The sequence below is a fragment of the Neomonachus schauinslandi genome, chromosome 10 (genome assembly GCF_002201575.2).
Source record: "Neomonachus schauinslandi chromosome 10, ASM220157v2, whole genome shotgun sequence".
NCBI classification, from domain to species: Eukaryota; Metazoa; Chordata; class Mammalia; order Carnivora; family Phocidae; genus Neomonachus; species Neomonachus schauinslandi.
In genome coordinates this window covers 19346474-19352735 of record NC_058412.1, presented here as the reverse complement: position 1 = coordinate 19352735, position 6262 = coordinate 19346474, and the positions used below count along the sequence as shown (strand labels likewise).

Genomic DNA, 6262 nt, shown 5'->3' with positions numbered 1-6262 from the left:
CTTAGCATTTTGCAAAATTTATATTAACCTATTTGTGTGATTATGTGCTTATTGCCTATCTTCCTCACTAGACTTTAAGCTCCTAGATGGATGTTTTTTAACTTGCACAGAGTAGGTACACAACATTTTAAAAGGTTAAATTATGTTATTACTGAACCTATTCCAATTCAACAATAGTAATGCAGTTAAAAGCTTAAAGAGAACGTGGATCATTAAACTGGTCAAAGGACATTACATCTTTCTAAACAAATCCAAGAGCAGTATCACTGGCATGAGGGGGGGTACACTAGATTGTTAACATAAGGGATTAGGCACAGGTTTGAGGGTGAGAACACATGGGTAAAAGCAAGCTGAAAGTAGTAAACCTGCTGGATTAGTCTCTACTAATTGGAGAAAGCCCATTTCTGTGGCAACATTCTGCAATATAATTTATCTCTCTGTTTTTGCTACAAGGCGAGAGAAAACACCAGGATGTTGGAGAGAGTCCACATTCAAGGAGCTAAAAATGAAATGTAACACCTAAACTACAAGTGTTTAGTTCTTTCTTGAAGAGCAACTTTACTGAATCAGAAGGCAGCTGTTGAAGACTATCAAAACTAAGCTGTTCTAAATCTCCAAAACACTATGGTGGGATGCTCAGACAGGATTTTAATTCCCAATACAGGTTTTACATGTGTTAGAAGACGGCATTGTACTAAGATGGCATTTTACAAAACACAGGTTAGATCACTTTAGGTAACAGTTAAAACTGGCATATACTTTATCAGATGAGTGTTTGCATTACACATTTTTCTAAGTGCGGGCTTGGTTTACTCCACACACTGTCAACAGAAAGACAGTCTTACTACCTCTTTGTACCTCTCAAGGGTAGCAAAGAATAGATACTCACTAAAGTTAACCAATAAAAATGCTTGTATCTAGATATTTGTTTCTTTTTGTAATATTTCTAAATTACATATTACCTTTTAAAATAGAGAAGTGACCTGCATATGTGCTTAGAGGTTTTAATAAGTAATTCCATCTACAGTTACATTTAACTATCACTTTCCATACAGTGGCATGCACAGTATCTTTGGGGGGGGGAGGGGGGCAGACAATAACCAGACACCTAGCCTCATGACTTCAAAAAACAGGTAATACACATTATAAGGTATTTTAAAATCAGATTATAAAATATTTTTTTTATTATTTCTTTTACTCAGTACACATCATTTCTTTTGTAACAGGCAGAGTGATTCAATCCTCACATATTTAAGCGCCCGACGTGTGGTAAGCACTACAGCAGGTGCTTGGCTGTGGCAGTAAACAAGAGAGATGAAGTTCCCACTCTTCAAAGCTCACATTCCAGTGAGAGGAAAAGATCAGTAAATAAAACAATAATTTGAGGTACAGTTACAAGGGGAGCTACTTTTACATATTAGATGGAGTGATTAAGGCCAGTTTATATGTGAGGGTAATGTCTGAGCCGAGACTACTTTCACAATGTCCGGAGCCCTTGATGTCGTGCAAATGAAGGAGGAGGATGTCCTCAAATTCCTTGCAGTAGAAACCCATTTAGGTGGCACCAACCTTGACTTTCAAATGAAACAGTACATCTACAAAAGGAAAGTGATGGTATCTACATCATAAATCTGAAGAGAACCTGGGAGAAGCTTCTGCTGGCAGCTCGTGCCATTGTTGCCATTGAAAACCCAGCTGTCAGTGTCCTATCGTCCAGGAATACTGGCCAGCGAGCTGTGCCGAAATTTGCTGCTGCTACCGGAGCCACTCCTATTGCCGGCCGCTTCACTCCTGGAACCTTCACTAACCAGATCCAGGCAGCCTTCCGGGAGCCGAGACTTCTGGTGGTTACTGATCCCAGGGCTGACCACCAACCAGCCTCTTACAGAGGCGTCCTATGTTAACCTGCCTACCATTGCTCTGTGTAACACAGACTCTCCTCTGCGCTATGTGGACATTGCCATCCCCTGCAACAACAAAGGAGCTCACTCAGTGGGTCTGATGTGGTGGATGCTGGCCAGGGAAGCTCTGCGCATGCGTGGCACCATTTCCGGTGAACACCATGGGAGGTCATGCCTGATCTCTACTTCTACAGAGATCCTGAAGAGATTGAAAAGAGCAGGCCGCTGCTGAAAAGGCTGTGACCAAGGAGGAATTTCAGGGTGAATGGACGGCTCCAGCTCCTGAATTCACTGCTACTCAGCCTGAAGTCGGAGACTGGTCTGAAGGCGTGCAGGAGCCCTCAGTGCCTATTCAGCAGTTCCCTACTGAAGACTGGAGCGCCCAGCCGGCCACTGAAGACCGGTCTGCAGCTCCCACTGCTCAGGCCACTGAATGGGTAGGAACAACAACACTGAGTGGTCTTAAGCTGCTCTTCCACAAAGGCAAACAAAATGGAAATAGAAATGGAAAAGGTTGACGGAAAATAAACAGTTTAAAAAAAAAACAAACATCTTCATCCCAAAATGATTTCAGAAATGAATGATGTCATAGTATGTGTGAAAAACTCGGCACAAAGAGCCTCTGCTCCCGGGCACCTGGGTGGCTCAGTCAGTTAATCATCCAGCTCTTGATTTCAGCTCAGGTCATGATCTCAGGGTCAGAGGATTGAGCCTGAGTCAGGCTCTTTGCTCGGCGGGGAGTCCGCCTGTTCCTCTCCCTCTGCTGCTCCTCCCCCCACTATCCTCTCTCTCCCTCTCTCTCCCTCTCTCTCTCTCCACTATCACTTCTGTGAATTGTCACCTCTCCTTTACACTTTTAAAAATTGAGGACTCCAAGCCAAATTCAACAATACATTAAAAAAAAAAAACAACATTCACCATGATACATCACATTAACAAGAGAAAGGACAAAAACCATATGATCACCTCAACAGATTCAGAAAAAGCATCTGACAAAGTACAACATCCGTTCATGATAAAAACTTTCAACAAAGTAGGTTTAGAGCAAACATACCTCAACATAATATAGGCCATATATGAAAAACCCATAGCAGACATCATACTCAATGGTGAAAACCTGAGCGCTCTTCCCCTAAGATCAGGAACAAGACCAGGATGTCCTCTCTCACCACTTTTATTCAACATAGTACTGGAAGTCCTAGCCACAGCAATCAGACAAGAAAAAGAAATTTAAAAAATTTTAGAGGACTGAAAAGAGATTTAATTTATATAGGTTATCAATATTTATTGTATTATAAATAAAAACTAAGCAAATTTTAGAATACTTAATAGCCCTTTAATAACCTATTTTTTTCTTTACTGCAAATATGTAGCACTGAAGAAGATAAAGATCACAAATATAGTCGAGTACTCCTGCCCTGATTTGTGGTAAGCTACCAGATTTACCTTCCATTATTTTTGTACCCTCAATGAAAATGTCTATGCATTAGAAAAGGCAAATAACATCTTAGTATTATTCATAAAACCATTTGGGTGTTGTAGGGACACCTGGGTGGCTCAGCTGGTTAAGCGTCTGCCTTCAGCTCAGGTCATGATCCAGGGGGTCCTGGGATCGAGTCCCGCATCAGGCTCCTTGCTCAGCAGGGAACCTGCTTCTCCCTCTGCCTGCCACTCCCCCAGCTTGTGCTCTCTCTCTCTGACAAATAAATAAATAAAATCTTAAAAAAAAAACAAAAAACAAAAACATTTGGATGTTGTAGACCCCATGAAAAGATCTTGGAACCCTGTTACAAATTGAATTTTGTCTCCCCAAAATTTGTATGTTGACACCCTAACCCCCAATGTGACTGTATTTTTAGAGATAGGGTCTTTAAAGAGCTAATTAAGGTTAATGTCCTTATGAGAAAAGGAAGAGACACCAGAAGTATACTCACAGAGGAAAGGCCATGGGAAGACACAGTGAAAAGGTGGTCTTTTGCAAACCAGGAAGAAAAGGCTTCACCAGTAACCAGTACTGCCAGCACCTTAACACTGAACTTCCAGTGCCCAGAATATTGAGAAAATACATTTTGTTGTTTAAGCCACAAAGTCTGTGGTATTCTGTTCTGGCAACCTAAGCAGACTAATACAGACCCCCAGAAATCTGCAGACCTTATTTTGAGAATTTTTGCTTTAGATATATACTTACTATCTCTTTCTCTGTTCTTAAGGAAGAGGGCAAAGGTGTGTTCAAAGGAAAAGATGGCCATCCAGAGCATGGGAAGGGAAAATAAGATGACATCCAGGAATACTAAAGAACACAAATTTCCCAATATACATGGAAAAAATTATAAAGTGCAATAGATAATCCATATAAGCTGGGCTGTCCCACCAACCTACACCTAGATTTCAAAATCCCATGTTACTTAGACTCTGAAATTTAAGCCTCCTATATCCTTCTTATTATATCACTTCTCTGAATTGTCACCTCTAACTCCTTTTAACGCTTTGAACCCTTATCACTTATTTGACCTTACAGAATTCGGTTAGGGAGATTTGAGGTGAACCTTCTGTCCATCCTAAAGTCAGTATTCTCTTTGAGCTTTCATACACATCATAAGAAACTACACTCTCCTAGTTGTCTTCAGCTTCTCAATTATCTTTCCAATGTCTGGTAAATGTGCTCAGTCTAGCCCTCTTTTCTTCAATGCCCATGTAAACGCACAGGAACACACACACACACACACACGTACATTCTGTTTCCTTAGATAAGTACTAGTGTTCTTCTATGCTCAATTTAATTTAAAAATCTATCGAGTATCTTATATACATTTCAATACTTGAATAACTTCAATACTGGGAAACATGGGCATAAAGCTAGCTATAAATTAAGTGAGAAACCATAAAGAAAACATGGTAATTTTGACCAAAAAACAATGAAAAATTCCTAACAATGAAAACAATTTCATAATCCCACAGTGACTAAGTTAATCCCAGAAAACTGGGCAAAGAATTAAAAAAGTAATGCACATTAGATGATATATAACTGGACAATAAAAATAAGAATACATCCAACCTAATTAATAACTGTTTGGATTAAATTAAAATTAAGGAAAAGTAATTTCTCATCTACTAGGCTGGTAAAGCTAAAAGAATGACAAAATCCGGCATTAGTGAGGGTCTAGGGAATTATGCAATGTCCCACATCATTGTTAGGAATGTAAATGGGGGGGGGCCTGGGTGGCTCAGTCAGTTAAGTGTCTGCTTCGATTCAGGTCATGGTCCCAGAGTCCTGGGATCGAGCCCCGCATCAGGCTCCCTGTTCAGCGAGGAGCCTGCGTCTCTCTCCCCGCCCCCACTCATTCTCTCTCTCTCAAATAAATAAATATTTTTAAAAAAAAAAAAGGTATGTAAATTGGTACTGCCTTTCTGGAGTTACCAAAATAATTAAAATGTACATAAAAAGCAATGAACCTTCAAAGAATCTGTCCTCATCATATAATCAAAAGTGCATTAATTGTAGGGCAGCTGCTCTCAACTGGGACCTTTAATTCCCTCCAGGGGCATTTTTGCTTGTCACAACTTGGAGTATGGGAATGCTACTTGTATCTAGTGGGTAGAGGCCAGAGATGCTTCTGAAAATCCTATGATGTACAGGTCAGCCCCCACAACAAAGAATTATATGACCCACAATGCCAATCGTGCTGAGGCTTAGAAAGGCTGGTTTCAGAAACTTTTGCCATTGCAGCTACCCTTCCTCCTCCCCAGAAGGGAAGAAAATTCTTATTTTCGTCAAACTCTAGTACACTAACTAGCTATGTAACTGGCAGGTGTGGACAATGTGCACTAAGAGGTCCAACTGCTATATGGCTCTCCTTCTCCTACATTCATCATCCATTTTGCTAGACAGGTAAATTAATTCAGCCTGACTTCCTAGAAGTGGCTGAGCATCTTCCTCTCAATAGTTAATGGGTCAAAATACATGGGGACTAGAGGTATCACGAGTACTACCATGTGCCTATCATGCTGCAAACAGAACTTGATAGTCAGCTAACAGAGTAAGGTCAAACATTAGGTTTGGGGAAATGAGACAAAGTTGTGTATTAATTCCTAACGGAGCCTCCTAGGATACAGGAATACAGAGATCTGTAACAAATTGGACCCATGGGGAATGCAAATTCATGAGCTCTGCTTAGAAACTTGCCTGAACATATACCAAAAAATAAAATCTGAATCTACAGACAGGACCCATGTTCAGGGGTGTGGTGGTTAAAGTATTCTAAGGGAAAACAGAAAAATAAAGAGATTTTAAATATACCAGATATATATTTAGGGGACAAAGGAAACCTCAGGAAAGATGAGAAATGAAGTACCATTGTTGC

The 6262-nt window shown here is 40.4% G+C and overlaps 1 pseudogene; it reads left to right on the top strand.

The window, feature by feature from the left end:
• Window positions 1-1482: 1482 nt before the first annotated feature.
• Window positions 1483-3333, top strand: LOC110587363 (annotated as a pseudogene).
• Window positions 3334-6262: the final 2929 nt, after the last annotated feature.